This window comes from Protopterus annectens, chromosome 2.part2, assembly GCF_019279795.1.
Source record: "Protopterus annectens isolate FY-2018-M chromosome 2.part2, PAN1.0, whole genome shotgun sequence".
NCBI classification, from domain to species: domain Eukaryota; kingdom Metazoa; phylum Chordata; order Ceratodontiformes; family Protopteridae; genus Protopterus; species Protopterus annectens.
Genome location: NC_056730.1, coordinates 116,506,006 through 116,524,269, shown reverse-complemented (window position 1 = coordinate 116,524,269; position 18,264 = coordinate 116,506,006).

Below are 18,264 nucleotides of genomic sequence, written 5' to 3'. Positions count from 1 at the left end.
CCTGTTGTGATAGGTTTGTATATGTTCATACTGTTATATGTTATGATTATGTGTATACATCTAGTGGGTGCTTGCCATTAGATGTAGTCTGTGCTACTGTGGTGGGGAACACCTGAACATGTACATGTGGCTTGTCATGACTCAAAGCTGTGTGTCAGACTCAGATGGTGATATAGTTGTGATGGGTTTTTCAGACCATTTAGCAATACAGATGGAGGTGATAGAAGAAAGGGAGTATATTAAAGCAGAATAGGGAATAAATGAGAAATTATGGGAAGAAACTGGAGAGTGGGAGTATTAAGAGTTATAGAAGGATCATATTATCATTTTATTTATTTTATTTTATTTTGCATTTGTTGACCGGGCTAGTCTAGCTGGATATATGTCCATTTTCAGTAGAGGCCCGGGGAGAAAAGCTCCACACATTTCAAATAAAGTTCACATCTACAGAAATACATATTTAGAATGCAAATACATTTTCTGTAAAGAAAAGAGAAATAATATGAGGTTGCAAATTTATAAAGTACATATAAAGAAGGCTACACATATTTGACCAGACTTAGTATAATTAAATGAAGTTACATTTAATTGTTGATAAAGAATAATAGCTAAGAAAAGAAAAGAAAATATAGTATAGATGTAGATAAGAAAGGAAGATAAAGGAAAGTGAAATGGAGAAGCAGTTAAGTAATACATCTAGAAGTAATATGCGACATTTGCTAGAGAATCAAGTAATAAGTAAGACTATGATAGAGAGGAAGCATAGTAGTAGTTAAGATGAAATAGTTTCAGTGATGAGAAGCATAGTAGTAGTAAAGATGAAATCGTTTCAGAGATGAGAAGGTAGGTTGATTCAAGTAATAAGGGATAAGTTGGTCAGTCAGGTTTAGAACAGGGGCACATCCAATGTGTTTTCAGGAAGAGTTTAAGTTTATTTTTTAAACAGTGTAATAGAGGGAACTGTGGTAAGTTCAGAGGGAAGTAGGTTCCAGGTTTTTCCAATAGAATTAGAAAAAAGAAAGTCTCTAGCTCTGTTGTTTGATTTATTGACATATACAAGAAATTTTTGTGAAGATCTTAGGGATTTCAGGTTATCATAGGGGTGAATAAGGTTAGATAGGATGGGTGTTTTGGCAGGTTGATAAAGTATTTTGTGGACGATGGCCAGTTGATTAAATTTCAGCTGCTGCTGTAGTTCAAGCCACCCTAGATGCTTTAGATTAATACAGTGGTGTGTTCTATATGGGTTACCTGTGGCAAATCTGGCTATGCTATTATAAGAGTTTTCTAGTTTCTTAAGGTTATTTTTTGGCAAATTGGTAAATATGGGTGAGGCATAAAGAAGGGTGGAGATTAGATGGGTGTGGGCAATAGTTATTCTAGTTGCAGGAGTGAGGAAGGATTTGATCCTATAAAGAGAGCCTATTTTTTTATTAGTAGTTTTCAGAATGTTGTTGATATGGGCATCAAAGTTAAGGTTATTGTCTATGGTGATACCTAGTAGTTTGGTAGTTAGATCTTGGGATATGAGTGTACCATCATTGGATGATACAGTGAAGTCTATTGGGGGAGATTTACTGGTAGGTGTAAAAAGGAGAAGTTTAATTTTTTTAGGGTTTAATAGGAGAAAGCATTTTGTAAACCATATTTCTACAGAGTTAAATATGTCTTGAGAAAGGGAGTGAAGTTCTGATAAAGATGTGGCTGAGCATATAAGTGTGGAGTCATCAGCGTATTGTATACATGTAGCTTGGGGAACTACTTGGTGAAGGTCATTGATGAATATAGAAAACAGGAGAGGGCCCAGTATGGAGCCTTGAGGAACACCAATATTAACAGGTAGATGGGTAGAAAGAACATTGTTCCAGAGCACAGCTTGATGTCTGTTATTTAAGTAGGAATGGAACTATTTTATAGCTAGTGGGTCGAGAGACAGAGATTTGAGAATGTTTATGAGTATGGTGTGATTTACCATGTCGAAAGCCTTGGACAGGTCTATGAAAAGTGCAGAGGAGAGCTTGTTAAGATTACGGTTGTTATAGTGTCAATAAAGGAAAGGAGGGCAGTAGTTGTGCTATGGGAAAGTCGAAACCCATGTTGGGAGTTGGAAAGCAGGTTATTATGGAGAAGGTGGTCAAGCAATTGCCTGTGGATACATCTTTCCATGATCTTAGATAAAGGAGAGAGTAGGGCTATGGGACGATAGTTGGTGAGTTCAGTGGAGTCTCCCCCTTTATGAAGGGGAATAATATGAGAGACTTTCCAAAGTTTGGGGATATATCCTTCAGTGATGGTTGTATTGATGAGAATGGAGATGGGGTAAGCAATAGATTTGGCTGCTATCTGTTGGTATTCTGAGTGTAGTCGGTCAGCAGAAGGTGTGCATGGTTTCAGTTTTTGAATAAGGGTGAGAATAAATGCTGTTGGGACAGGTTGGAAGAGAAATGGAGGAGATGGGTTAGAGTCAGAATTAGATGTTGTTATGTTTTGAGGAGAGAGCTGACAGGCAAGAGTTTGAATTGCTTTGGTGAAAAAGGTGTTAAAGGCGTTAGCAGTTTGTTTAGGATTGTCTTTGTCAGTGCCTTGAGGGTTAGGTGTGATAGATTGACTTGGATGTAATAATTGATTAATACTTGACCAGAACCTTTGAGGTTTATTCTGGTGGGTCTGCTGAAATTGTAGGTAATAGTTTTTTTATCAAACAATATAGCTTTTTTTGTTTCATTTTTCAGTTATTTGTAGTTTTGGAGGTCAGCATGGTTTTTAGTTAAGTGTGATTTATTCCAGCATTTATTTCTGAGATGGATTTTTTGCTTGGTTTCCTTAGTAAGCCATGGAGCAGATTTAGTTCTTATCCTGATAGAGCGGGTCGGAGCATGGTGGTTGAGTATGTTTAGGAAATGAGTATTAAAGTAATCAACAGCTTCATCAAGAGAAAGGTGGTTTCAGGGGGACCAATTACATGCTTTAAGTTCACTTAGGAATAGATCTAAGTTGAATTTTTTCTTGGTTCTAATTGCCTTAAATATGGGTTGAATGGGTGGATTTTTTTGGATGTTTTGAGCCTGATAATGTAGGTTAGTGAGTGGTTGCTTATGTCATCAGGGAGGGTTCCGGCTTCATAAGTCTGGGGTTGATTATTAATAAGTATTCAATCTAAGGTGCTTTCTTTCTTATTATTCTTGTTTATTCTAGTAGGGGAGGTAATAGTTTGGGTAAACCCATAGAGATTAATATAGTTAGTGGGGCAGTTGTTATTGCAAACATTCCAATCAATGTTAAAATCGCCTAGGATTATGGTTTCTTGGGGAAGGTTTAGAGATAACCAACAAAGGATGTTTTCGATGGTAGTGATGTTATTACCTGGAGGAACATAGATGCAAATAATATAGATAGATTTGACTGGGTTTAGTTGAAACTTGGTAATAAGTATCTCAGCATTTGAGTCTTGAGGAGGTTTTTGGTTAAAGATGGTTATTTGAAAATCAGATTTGAATAGAACAGCTACTCCACCACCTTTCTTGGTTACACGGTCAAGACGTATGATGTTGTAACCAGGTGGTAAAATTTCATTGTCTTTTGTTACTGGTTTTAACCAAGTTTCTGTTAGACAAATAATATCAAATGAGTAGAGTTCCAAGAGAGCATGGAGTTGTGTTATTTTATTATTAATGCTACGTGTGTTGAGTTGAGCTATTAAGAGTGAGTTTGGAGGTTTTTTAAGTGGGTGAATGGTAGAGGGGTTTGGGTTAACGAGTTGAGTGGTAATGGAGGTGTTTGGGCCTGGGTTTGGATGAATGTCTCCATCCTTTAGGGAGTGGAGTAATGTTAGATATCGATTATTAGTGTATTTACTGAGAAGAAATGGATACCTTCTGGAATTTGGGAAGTTATATCTAATGTGTACTGTCCTATGGTATTTAGGTAATAGATAGTTGGGTATGGATCTAATGTTGAAATGGTCAGTGTGAGAGGCTAGTGAAGAAGAGGTAGATTGTTTAGTAGGGTATAGCAAGTTTGTATATACTGGGTGCTCATAGGAGGTTAACAGGTAGGCAAGAGTTAATGGAGGTAGAAGTTTAAGTATGAGTAACATTTGTAAGTGGATTATGGTGGAGGGTTTATTTATAGACATGGTAGATATAAATTATAACTATAGGTGCAGTGGTAAAAAGTTAGTGGGGTCAGGAAAGGTAAAAGAGAGAGATGGGAGAGATAGGAAGTTGTTGAGAAAAAAAGGCGGGAAAATTGAAGGACTTCTATAAAAAAGTGCTCTAAAAGGTAGATTGAATTTAAAAAGAAGTATTAAAAAAAGTGTTTTTTTCCCAATGGCAGGATGATGTAAGAAATGAAGAGAAATTGAAATATGGGAAAATGCATATAAATATAGTAGATAATTTAGATAGTAATGTTGTTGTATCTTTCGGCTTTTCCCGATGAGGGGTCGCCACAGCAGAACTCCGGTCCGCTAATGATTGGCAGTAGATCTTTACGTGCCGAGTTGCTAGCTCTGACACACAACCTTCATCGAAGTTACGCCCATTCACGCATGTCTCCACACAGAAGACGCTCTAGCTGGGAATCGAACAGGACAACGTCATACTGTGAGGCGACAATGCTACCGCAGCACTACCACCACGGTGTGGTAGATAATTTAGATACTAATACTAGAGATTATTATGTCATGGAAAAAGGAATATACAAAAGAAACTGAGAAAAAATAAGGCATTACTATTTATGCAGAGATGTTATTTAAATGGGTGAAGGGTGGAGTTATCTGCATATTTGGGTAAAATAGGAAAGGAGGATTTATTTATTTTTATTATTTTAATTTATTTTGCATTTTGTAATATCAGTTGACATTTGATATTAGTATAATAAGGGAAATTAAAAATGTAAAATGAGAAGTAAAAAGAACATAAGGGGAAATTCTGAGTAGTGCTGTATAGCATGTCATACATATGTATACGAGTAGAAAGCAGGAAAATAAGAGAAAATGGAAAGGAAAAAAAATCCAGAATGAGTTAAGGAAAAATATGAAAAAAAATGCTATTACTGAATTGCATGAAGTACTTAGGAACGTAAATGTTAATTTTTTATGAGAATAATACAGAGGAGAATGGAAGGAAGGATGAGGGATATTATAGAAGGAAGCATATATATATATAGTATAAAAAGGTAGGGATGCCATGAATTGTTATTGTGAGAGAAATTGTGAATGATATTTTAAGTAAAAGGGAGGATGGTAAATTTATGGTAGATAATATTAGCAAGGTAGGACATAATGCTTTATGGGATGTTATGCAGAAGTAAGGAATAGGTACTAGAATACAGAGAGTTTGTATGCAGGATGTCAAAATAATAGAGTGAAAGTGTCAGTGAAGGAGTGGCTGAGCAAAGAAATATTTATTCATTATTTATTTATTGTTCTTTATTGACTAGGAAAGTCTGACTGGGACTTGTCCATTTTTAGTGGATGTCTATGTGAAAAGCTTCCTCATAGTATATTTATAGTAACAAGTAAATATCAGACAGTTCTCAGAAAAACAAGTTACATTTCTCATTAAAAAACATATTTACAAGACAGGTATATACAGTAAAGTATTTACATCATCAATTATAATCTATACATTTCTTGTAGTTCTAAAATCTAGGAGGAAGTAAATGGGCTGATACTATAGAAGAGAAAACATTTTTGTAAAGAAGTTTAGTGCTCTTACATTTCAGTAAAGAACGATTTGCAAAGAGTTCAATAAAAATAATGAAGTAAGTTATACAATTATGTAGGAAGGGATATTTTAATATTCTATAGGTTTGAAAAGAGTTCAAGAGATATAATAAAGTTATAAAATTATGTAGGAGGGGATATATTAGTATATAGGAGGATAGCGGTAATAGCATATGACTGAAAGAGCATTGTATCGGGTTGGTTCTGTTTAGATTTCCTATTAAAACTGGTATATTTAGAAGGTGTATATCTTAAGTATAAAGGGAAAGCATGAGAGGGATAGAGTGGCATATCGGGCAGTTAGAAAAAGAGAAAGAGAAAGATGAGAAGTGTTGATACGGGGGTGGAAATGGATGTATAGGTTCATAGGTGTGTACTAGGCTAATGGCCCTGGAGCCTTTACAAGCCTAGCCCATAAGATTACTCTGGCATCATGCCACCCGACCTTAGTTCCCAGTGCCTCTGTCAAGTAGAGCCACTGTAGTGATCCCTGGGGTGAACTTTCTATTTCCCATTCACTCATCAAGATTTCTCTTGAAGAGGGCCAGTGAGGTGCTCTGTTTGACATGTATGGGAAGTCTATTCCATAGCATGGGCAGTCTCTGGGTTATGAACATGTCCCTCCAGCATGTTCTGTTGATTGTGGTAATGAGGTAGAGGTCTCTGGAGCGTGTGGTGCAGAGGGATTGGGATTTCTTTAGATGTAGCATTTCTAACAGAGCCGGGTCAGATATGGCTTTGTAAGTCAAGCAGAGATCACCACTAAGTAGGTGATATGAGACAGATAATAGTTGGAGTTTTTTTAGTCTGTCCATATAGGACAAATATTTAAGGCCTAGGATCCTCTTTGTGAGGTACTTTTGTGGCCTCTCCAGTTGTTGCAGGTGTCTAGTGAGGTACATGCCAAATGGGGCATTGTATTCAATGATTGGCCTAATGAGGGAAGAGTAGAGGGAGACAATGACCTCTTTTTTCCTGGATGCAAAACCCTTAGTAATAAGATGTGCCACATAGAAGGACTTTCTGACCACAGTGGCAATGTGGTGGTCAAAAGAGAGGCTGCTGTCAACCTGTGTTCCCAGATCTCTTATAATGTCTTCGGTGTTCAGTGGACTACCGATGCGGAAGTTCATGGGAACCGGGTTTTTCTCAAAGGGGATAATGACACATTTTTTGGCATTGAGCTTAAGACCATGGTTCTTGGTCTCGGTGAGGCCTTTCTGTAGGATGTCAACATCACTTGGGAGTTAATAATAGCTCCCAACTTGCAATCATCTGTGAACTTTGTCAGCCAGAGTCCCTTCGTGTTGGCCTGGACTTCAGAGAAGTAGATACCAAACAGGAGAGGACCCAAGACCGAACCCTATGGGACTCCACTCGTGACTGGTCAGCAGTCTGACTTGGAGTCAGCTACTTTCACATTGTGGGTTCTATCTGTGAGCCAGTTTGCAACCCACCTAGTCATATATGGGTTGATGCCTAGCTTAGTGAGTTTTTTCTATGATTCCCGAGTAGGAAATGGTATCAAAGGCCTTGGCCAGATCAAGGTAGGCTGTATGAACCACCTTGCCTTCATCCACAGCTCAGGTGACTGACTCAAAGAAGTCAACCAGGTTGAGCAGGCATGATCTACCTTTCACAAAACCAAACTGTGTGGGATACAGAGTTTGGAGATTCCCTATATCCTTGTTTATTAGGTCCATGATGATGCGTTCCATAGCTTTGCATATCAGACTCATCAGGCTAATGGGGCAATAGTTCCCAGGGTCTGTAATCACTCCTCCTTTGTGGAGAGGGATGACTGTAGCAGTGTGCCATTTGGTAGGGACAAAGCCATAGGTGAGGCTGTGATTGAACAGGGCACACATGTGAGGTGCCAGTTCACTCTGTAGTTCATGCACAACATAGTCAGGGATATTGTCAGGTCCCATAGAAGCTGTATTCTTGGCCTTGGACAGTGCTGTTTTAACCTGTGCAACAGTAATACTGGGTGCCTGGCAATCTACTGGCATTGTGATTGGTCCTTTGGGGGAGGAGAGGGGGGTAAACTTTGCACTGACTCTGTCGGACAGTATATTATCAATATCTGTTGGCTTGGTATAGGAATTACTATTGTGAAGTTGCTCAGAGCAAATCTGGGTGTTGCTTTGGAGATTCTTTACATAATTATAGAAGACCTTGTGGTTGTCTTTACTATCTGCTGCAATCCTGTTTTCATAGCTACCTTTAGAAGATTTGATGAGGGATCTCAACTTTTTGTTGAGGCTGATAAGGGAGTTTTTCCAGTCTTGGGACTTCACCTTATTCCATATCAGTTTCCTCCTTCTGTTGTACAGTTTGTTTATGGCAGGGGAACACCAGATTGGCTTCCTTTTTAGAGGAGAGTATCTTGGTTCTACTGGGTATGGCAAGATCCATGCATTTGTGTGCATTGCATTGGTGTATGTTTCGGTGGTCATGCAACTATTCTCCATTTGCATGGGTGCTGTGAAGTTAGCCACCTCCATTTTTAGGATCCCAAAGTTAGCTTTGGAGATGTTTTTCATGGTAGTTACCTTTGCGGGGGGGGGGGGGGTAAGAATGTGTATTTCCAAGGTTATTAGTTTGTGGTCACCCATGTTAGTAATGACCAGGTCAAGGATGTTGCTACTTCTAGTATGGGTATGAACAAACTGGTCCAGGGCATTGGAATTAATGAATTCCAGGAAACGTTGGGCAAGTGTATTGGTACATTAGTAGTTTTCCCAGTTAATGGAGGGGTAGTTGAAATCACCCAGTATGAGAGTGTCAGGTTTGACCCTAATATTCTCCAGGGTGCTTAGGAACATGGAGTGTGTGTCTTGGGACATGGTTGAGGACCTATAGCAGGCTACGACCTGAATCACTGTCTTACCCAATGCTAGGTCTCTGCTGTTTGGGAAGATTTTTATTGAGACCCTCCACGAAGGTGGATGTGTGGTTTGTGTTTTTATGTGAAGGCAGTGCTGGTGTGTGTTCTGGAGGGCTATGTGTTCCATGTGGTGTGGTGCAAGTGTTGACCTTCTCCCCTTGACCAGCTATTCCAGTCTTGGCTGGAGAGTGTGTGGCTTCCAGTTTGGATATATAAGTGCATTTCTCACAAGTCTGAGTGTTGGGTGGTAAGAGGAGAGGGTTGTCAGTGTACATGATGCAGCTGTTACATTGCCTCAGGATGCCCAAGTTCACCAGGTTAATAGGAGAAAGCACATGTAACTGACCTTTAGACATGCCTGGAGCAGTGGGCATTAATAATATGTACTGGAGCTGTTTTCTTGCAGAATGTTTGGTGCTGGTAGCACTTTGTGTACTATAATAATTGCTACTCTGGTAAAGTGCTAGACTAATAAGCTAATAAAAGTGCAGGAGAGGAGAGAACTAGCAGATCTAAGGGAAACAATTAAAGAGCAGACTTTAGCACCTCTCAGATGCTTACAAACAGTCCTGGATACAGCAAATCTGTATCTGGACTAGACTAGTTACAGGAAAGGCAGAAAACAAGCGCAAACACAGACTTTTAAACCAGAAAGTAGAAAGAGATGGAAAACTGCCCAAACGGCCAATAAACTCAATTTCTAGGCCAGAAACCACTACTCTTGTGGTAGATAGGCCACCTAGTGCTTACCACTATCACTGATAAGCTAGAAGGCTTCCCTCCAACACAGAAAGGTTTGGGGAGCTCAAAAGCTTACATACAGTCCTGGATACAGCAAATCTGTATCTGGACTAGACTGGTTACAGGAAAGGTGGGAAAAGTGCAAACGCGGGCTTTTAAATCAGAAAATTGAAAGAGATGGAAAAACTGCCCAAATGGCCAATAAACTACAATTTCTGGGCCAGAAACCACCCCTGTTGTGGTAGATTGGCTACCTAGTGCTTACCACTCCTACTAACAAGCTAGAAGGCTTCTATTCAACACAGAAAGACTTGGGGGAGCTCAGAAACTTACAAACCGTCCTGGATACAGCAAATCTGTATCTGGACTAGACTAGTTACAGGAAAGGCAGGAAACAAGCTTAGAATTTAATTTTTTTTTACAGAAAAGCAGCTAAAACAGCACTAAAAACAATTCAAGTGCAGTACAAGCTAGCACACTTGAGTGCGTAGCAATATTAAAGCAAATACAGTTTAAATAAATGCAATTTAGTCAAACTGTACTCTGAACTGAATTTAATTATTATTTTATTAAAAAGTGCCACAAATATACTTATCAGCTGAGAAGCACACTCAATCAGAACACAAGGAGATTCTAGCAAAGTTTTTTTTTTCAAGTGCAGGAAGGAAAGTTGTTAGGAGTGTAGTGATCTAAGGAGAGGAGGGCAAAAAGTTAGTAGCAAGCAATAAGAATTGTGTGATTTCACTAGATGGCTCAACCTGGTGATGAACATGAGCATAGTCAGGATTGGATACGATATTGTTTGAGCCAGACTTTGTGGTTTGGGAGTTTGTTAATCATTCTTACTTGTGTTGGGTTGATGTTCCAGAGTTTGGAGATGTAACAGGAGTATAGTGAATCCTTCAATTAATTATTTGCTTTAGTAGTGTTTAGTAGAAATTTATTAACAGAACAGAGGACCACTGTGCGGGTGTATGGCAATAATATATTTTTAGTGCATGGCATTTTTCAGGATAATATATCAGTTTGTATGCCATAACTAACTGAGAGTATGTTAAGTAGCTGTTATGTTAGTATGTTAGTAGCTCTAACCAGTTTAGCTGTTTAATGTTTGGCAGTGGTGAGCTCAGTATACCGTGTTAGTAGCAAATTTAGCTACTTTGTTGTAACAGAAGGCTGGTTTGGATTGTAGTGTAAAGCTTAGGTTTGTAAGGATAAGTGAGGCATACAAGAGGGTTGGAAGCAAATAGGATGAGGCTAGGGTTTTTCTTGTTGGATCTGTAAGGTATTGTTTTGCCCTGCAAAGGGAGAAAAGTTTCTGGTGGGTCTTTTTAATTGTTTGAAGAATATGTTGATCAAATTTAATATTGTCATCTTTTACAATACCCAGTAATTTACTATGTAGTGCTACCTCAATTTTAGTATTATTTGCAGATGTAACCAAGAAATATTGGTTTTGATTAAGAAAATGTTTTTGAGGTGAACAGCATCAGTTTTGTTTAATTGGGAATAAGGAGAAAGTTTGAAATTTTCAGCCAGGTTCCGGTAGAAGAGAAAGAAATTTGAGTGATTTATTGGAGTCTCAATTTTATAAGGGCTATACATATTAAAGTCAAATCATCTGTGTCTTGTATTATATTTACTTGCTCTATGGCAGTGTGAAGCTTATTTATAAAAATGCTAAGAGAAAGGTTCCTAGTATAGAACCATGAAAGACACCTAGGGTAACTTGGAGAGGAATAGAGGTCCTGTTGCCATTTGACTGATTGTTACCTTCCAGAGAGATAACTAAGGAACCAATTAAGGAAGGACTGAAAGAGTCCTATAGAAGAGGGCTCAGTAAGTGTTAGTGTGATACAGTGTCAAAAGCATTAGCTAAGTCTTGGAACACAGTTGGCACTAAGTTACCATTGTTCCAATGCTGGTTTATATTGTTGGTAAAGTGAAGACGGGTGAGGTGGTGTCTGAAATCATGCTGTGTTTCCAAGAGCAGATTATTTGAATTTAGGTGACGTAGAAGCTGCATGAATATGTAAGTATATTTGATAGGGGAGAGAATTGTAATGGGCCTATATTTATTAAACTCTATAGATGAGCCACCTTTGTGTGAAAGTATAATAAAGGATTTTTCCATTATAGAAGGAATATATTTTTCAAGTATATAACATTTATCAATATAGAGAGCAGAAAACCAATTGCATCTGCAGCCATTTTTAAGTAGACTGAGGAGAGTTAGTCAGCAGCTAGGGTGGTTGGTTTTAGCTTATGTAGGAGTTTTTTTAATAATGGTAGTAAGCACTGGGATAAAGTCAAATAGCTGAGGATATTTAGCAGAGGCTGCAGGTACTGAGAGGTTAGTGGAAATATTAATGTTTGTGAGGGACAATATAGTCTGTATAAAATAGTTATTAAACTGTGTGGGAATTGAATCAGATATTGTTAACGCAAACAGTAAGGTAAGGAACAGCTGTATTATTATATTCACTGAGACATGGGCAAATTCAAATATCAGCAAGCAAGCTGTTGGAACAGACACATTTTCCTTATTCAGAAGAGACAGGGCAAAACTAAAAGTGGGGGAGTCTGTATATACATCAACAACAGCTGGTGTGAAAACAACAATGTCGTTACTAGCCATTGCTCAGCTGACATTGAATACCTTACAATTAAATGTCCATTCTACTTGCCCAAGGAGTCTTTAACTATCTTTACAACTGCAGTTTACATACCTCTGAGTGCAAACACTAATGAAGCACTCGCCAGACTGTACCATTTAGCCTGTGATCTGAAAAAGAAGAACCCAGAGTGTATCAACATTTTAGCTTGGGATTTCTATCAGGCCAAACTGAAAACTGTGCTACCAAACTACCAGGAGTATGTAAACTTCTCTACAAGGGGTGATAACTTACTTGATCAAGTGTACTCACATATCAAACAGGCATTCAAAGCAGTTCCCCACCCCCATCTTGGTAGCTCAGGTCACATTTCTATCCTGCTTATCCCTGCCTATAAACCAATGCTAATAAGGTAAAAATCTTGCAAGAAGCAAATAAGGATCTGGCCTGAAAGAGCTGTCTTGGCTCTGCAAGACTGCTTTGAATGCACTGACTGGAATCTATTTACAGAGGCTACCACTACAAATCAATGTACTAATTTGGATGAGTACACTGAAACAGTTGTGGGATACATCACAAAATGTATTGAGGATGTCACCGTCCTGAAGGTTGTAACAATAAGAGCCAACCAAAAACCCTGTCTCACCACTGAGGTATATGAATTACTGAGAGCATGTAATGCTGCCTTTACGTCTGGAAGCAGAGATGCTTTGAAAAAGGCCAGGGTCAACTTGAACAAAGGTGTGAGAGTAGTTCTAAAAATACAGACACATCACTGACCAGAAAGATCCCAGGCAGCTGGGGAGAGGGAGCCAAAACATTACAGACTGTAAGCCACTATCCATGCGTTGTGATGATAACCAAGACTTTTTAAACAAGCTAAACATCTACTTCAGTAGATATGAGGAATCAAATAGAATCTCACCAGAGAGACTACCAACCAATGCAGATGCCACATTACTATGCCTCAACTAGGAAGAGGTACACATGAACTTACGGAGGGTTCACCCGGGCAAAGCAGCTGGTCCGGATATGATCCCAGGGAGACTACTTAAATACTGTGCTGATCTGCTGGTATCAGTCTTCACAGACATTTTTCAATATATCTCACAGCCAGGAAGAACTGCCCAAATGCTTTAAGAGCACCAATATCATCCTTCTGTCCAAGAAACCATCTCCAGCATCATTAAATGATTACTGGCCAATTGCATGCACCTCAGTAGTGACGAAGTGTCTCGAAAAAATGGTCAAAGATCACATAACATCGTGCCTGCTACATTTGATCCTTTACAGTTCGCACTCAGGCCAAATCATTCTACTGCAGATGCCGTAGCCTTAACACTTCATCACACCTTGGACCATGTGGAAAATAAGGACTGTTACGTACACATGCTGTTCATAGACTTAACCTCTGCCTTCAATATGGTAATTCCACAACAACTGCTGTCTAAGCTGAGTAATGTAGGCATAGAAAACAAAACATATGCAACTGGATCCTCAACTTCCTTACTGAGAGGCCGCAAATAGTTTGAGCAGGAAAAAATCCCCCAAACAGCATCACCCTAAACACTGGATCCCACAAGGTTGCATACTCAGTCCATTTCTTTTCACAATTCTAACACATGACTGCACAGTTATGCATCAGTCAAATAGAATCATTAAATTTGCAAATGACACAATGATAATCAGCCTTATCAAGAGGGAAGATGAAGGGGCCTACAGGGAGGAGGTGAACCAACTCATTCACTTGTGCACTGACAACAATTTAGTACTAAATGCGGGGAAAACCAAGGAAATTCCATCATTGATTTTAGGAGGGAGAATAAGCCACACACCCCTATCATCATCAATGATGCCAGAGTGGAGAGAGTAAATAGCACCAAATTCCTAGGGGTACATATCTCGCAAGATCTAAGTTGGGCCACAAACACTTCCTACCTTATAAAGAGAGCCCAACAATATCTCCACTTCCTTAGAAGAGCTAATCTCCCCCCACAGGTCCTACTTACCTTCTACAGAGCCATGATTGAAATTGTACTGACAAACAATATCATTGTCTGGTATGGAAATTGCACTCAAGCTGATCAGAATGTACTGGAAATTGAGGGATATACACCATCCAGATTATGGACTGTTCAAACTCCTGCCAACAAGGAAACACTACAGAAGCATTAGATGCAGGACATCCAGATTCCATAACAGCTTCTTTCTACACACTATCAGACTGCTGAACAACAAACCCATAGCCTAACAAGCTAAATAAGTAAAACGTTATCTATGTGCAATATGTCATTGTTATTTTACATAACTCTCTGTATAGCTCACTTTATATGTCTCTACCTGCATTATGAAAACTGGTATATATTGGTGGTGGGTAAGTTTTACATGTGTAGCTTTTTTATTTATTTATTTATAGTACTGTTTTTATATATCCTTATATTTCTACTGAGTATGTTCCTGTTGCATTTGTTTTGCTTCTGCTGTAAAAAAACTTTACATTTTTTACTTTATTTATTTTTAATATCTTATTTGATTTAGATTTTTAGTATTTAAAATATTATTAATTTAACCCAGCCACTGGGGATGCACAAGCCAGTGCATTTCTTTGTGCCGTTCCCAAGCCCTGATAAATGGGGAGGGTTGCATCAGGAAGGTCATCCGGCATAAAATTTTGCCAAATCATACATGCAGACAACAGTACAGATATACATACCGAATCGGTCAAGGCCCAGGTTAACAATGACCACCATCAGTACTGTTGGCCAACAGGGTGCTGGCAGAAATTGGGCTACTGTTGGCTGAAGGAGGAGAAGAGGGGGAAGGCATGCCCGAAGGCAGGTAAAGGCTAGGACTGTGATAATGAGGGTCAGAACTTTGAATGTTGGCAGTATGACTGGTATAGGGAGAGAGCTAGCTGATATGATGGACCAAAGGAAGGTTGGTATATTGTGTGTGCAAGAGACCAGATGGAAGGAGAGCAAGACTAGATGCATCGGAGGTGGGTTCAAATTGTTTTATCATGGTGTGGATGGGAGGAGAAATGGCATAGGGGCTATCCTGAAGGAACAGTATGCTAAGAGTGTTTTGGAGGTGAAAAGTGTCAGATAGAGTGATGTTTATGAAGCTGGAAATTGATAGTGTAATGATGAATGTTGTTAGTGCATATGCTCCAGAAGTTGGGCGTGCGATGGATGAAAAAGAAAAATTTTGGCGTGAGTTGGATGAAGTGGTGATGACTGTACCCAAGGGTGAGAGACTGGTGATTGGAGCAGATTTCAATGGGCATGTTGGTGAAGGGAACAGAGGGGATGAGGAAGTGATGGGTAGATATGGTGTTAAGCAAAAGAATGCAGAAGGTCAGATGGTAGTGGATTTTGCGAAAAGGATGGACATGGCTGTGATAAATACATATTTTAACAAGAGAGAGGAACATAGGGTGACATACAAGAGTGGAGGAAGGTGCACACAGGTGGATTATATCTTATGTAGAGGGGCTAGTCTGAAGGAGATTGGAGACTGTAAAGTGGTGGCAGGGGAAAGTGTAGTTAGGCAGCATAGGATGGTGGTTTGTAGGATGACATTGGTGATCAAGGAGGAGGATGAGTGTGAGGACAGCACCAAGGATCAAATGGTGGACATTGAAAAAGGGTAATTGTGAGGTGGAGTTCAGGGAAGAGTTAAGACAGGCACTGGGTGGCAGTGAAGAGTTACCGAATAGCTGGGTAACTACAGCAGAGCTAGTAAGAGAGATGGCTAGAAAGGTGCTTGGTGTGACATCTGGAAAGAGGAAGGAGGACAAGGAGACCTGGTGGTGGAATGAAGAAGTACAGGAGGGTATACAGAGAAAGAGGTTGGCGAAAAAGAAGTGAGATTGTCAGAGAGATAAAGAAAGTAGACAAGAGTATAAGGAGATGAGGTGCATGGCAAGAGAGAGGTGGCGAAGGCTACGGATAAGGCATATGAAGAGTTGTATGAAAGGCTGGACACTTAGGAGGGAGAAAAGGACCTGTACCAATTGCTAGACAGAGGGACCGAGCTAGTAAAGATGTGCAGCAGGTAAGGGTGATAAAGGATAATGAGGGAAATGTACTCACATGCGAGGAGAGTGTGTTGAGCAGATGGAAAGAGTACTTTGAGGGGTTGATGAATGAAGAGAATGAGAGGAAGAGAAGGTTGGATGATGTTGGGATAGTGAATCATGAAGTGCAATGGATTAGCAAGGAGGAAGGAAGGATAGCTATGAAGAGGATGAAGAATGGAAAGGCTGTTGGTCCAGATGACATACCTGTGGAAGCATGGAGGTGTTTAGGTGAAATGGCAGTGGAGTTATTAACTAGATTGTTTAATGAAATCTTGGACAGTGAGAGGATGCCTGAGGAATGGAGAAAAAGTGTTTTGGTACCAATTTTTAAGAATAAGGGTGATGTGCAGAGCTGTAGTAACTACAGAGGGATTAAATTGATGAGTCACTGCATGAAGTTATGGGAAAGAGTAGTGGAAGCTAGGTTAAGAAGGTTGGTGATGATTAGTGATCAGCAGTATGGTTTCATGCCAGTAAAGAGCACTACAGATGCGATGTTTGCTCTGAGAGTGTTGATGGAGAAGTACAGAGAAGGTCAGAAGGATTTGCATTGCGTCTTTGTGGACTTAGAGAAACCATATGACAGGGTGCCTACAGATGAGTTGTGGTATTGTATGAGGAAGTCGGGAGTGTCAGAGAAGTATGTAAGAGTGGTACAGGATATGTATGAGGGTAGTGTGACAGCGGTGAGGTCTGCGGTGGGAGTGACGGATGCGTTTAAGGTGGAGGTGGGATTACATCAAGGATCAGCTCTGAGCCCTTTCTTATTTGCAATGGTGATGGACAGGGTGACAAACGAGATCAGACAGGAGTCCCTGTGAACTATGATGTTTGCAGATGACATTGTGATCTGTAGTGAGAGTAGGGAACAGGTGGAGGAGACCCTGGAGAGGTAGAGATATGCTCTAGAGAGAAGAGGAATGAAGGTCAGCAGGGGTAAGACAGAATATATGTGTGTGAATTAGAGGGAAGATAGAGGAATGGTGAAGATGCAGGGAGTAGAGGTGGCGAAGGTGGATGAGTTTAAATACTTGGGATCAAGAGTTCAGAGTAATGGTGAGTGTGGAAGAGAGTACAGGCAGGATGGAGTGAGTGGAGAAGAGTGTCAGGAGTGATTTGTGACAAACGAGTAACAGTAAGAGTGAAAGGGAAGGTCTACAAGAGGCTAGTGAGACCAGCTATGTTATATGGGTTGGAGACAGTGGCATTGACAAAAAGGCAGGAGTCACAGCTTGACGTGGCAAAGTTGAAGATGTTAAGATTTTCTCTGGGTGTGACGAGGATGGACAAGATTAGGAATAAGTATATTAGAGGGTCAGCCCAGGTTGCAAGGTATCGAGACAAAGCCAGAGAGGCAAGATTACGTTGGTTTGGACATGTGCTGAGGAGGGATGCAGAGTATATTGGGAAAAAGATGCTAAGGATGAAGCTGGCAGGTAACAGGAAAAGAGGAACACCTAAGATAAGGTTTATGGATGTGGTGAGAGAGGACATACAGGTGATTGGTGTGACAGAGCAAGATGCAGAGGACAGGAAGAAATGGAAACAGTTGATCCACTGTGGTGACCCTAATGGGAGCAGCGAAAGAAGAAGAAGAAAATATTATTAATTTAATCTATCTTCCTTCTGTAAACTGTCATTCTTATGGTACGAGCCTGAGTATCAAAATTTTGTGCAGTGATAAGCACTTTTTCCTCTGTGTTTATCTATATGACAATAACGTTTACTTTGGCTTTGACTTTGTTTAATGTAGGGGTGGGGGTGGTAGTTTGGCTTGGATGTAAAAGTTTGTTTATGGATATCCAGAAGAGTTTTGGGTTGTTTTGATGCTTATTTTGGAGGATTTTACAATAGGTTTGATTAATTGCTTGTCATGTCTTAATTGGACAATGCATTCAAGCTGCACGGATGACCTCCAATTATGAAAACATGATAGAAGAATTATTGAATTTTATAATGAATTTATTTCAACAAAAAGGCTATCCCCAAATTATGATGAAAAACATAGTACATTATATCATTCAGGAATGGGATGTAAAATTTAAGCCCCTGTTAGGAGCTGGTATAGGAGTACCATCGAACCAAAAAATGGAATATAGTAATAATAGCACTACGATAGGCCCATACCAAAGATCATGTATTATTCAATACAACTTGGCTGCTAACGAAGTAAAAAATTTGATGTACAAATATTGGTATTTGATTATGG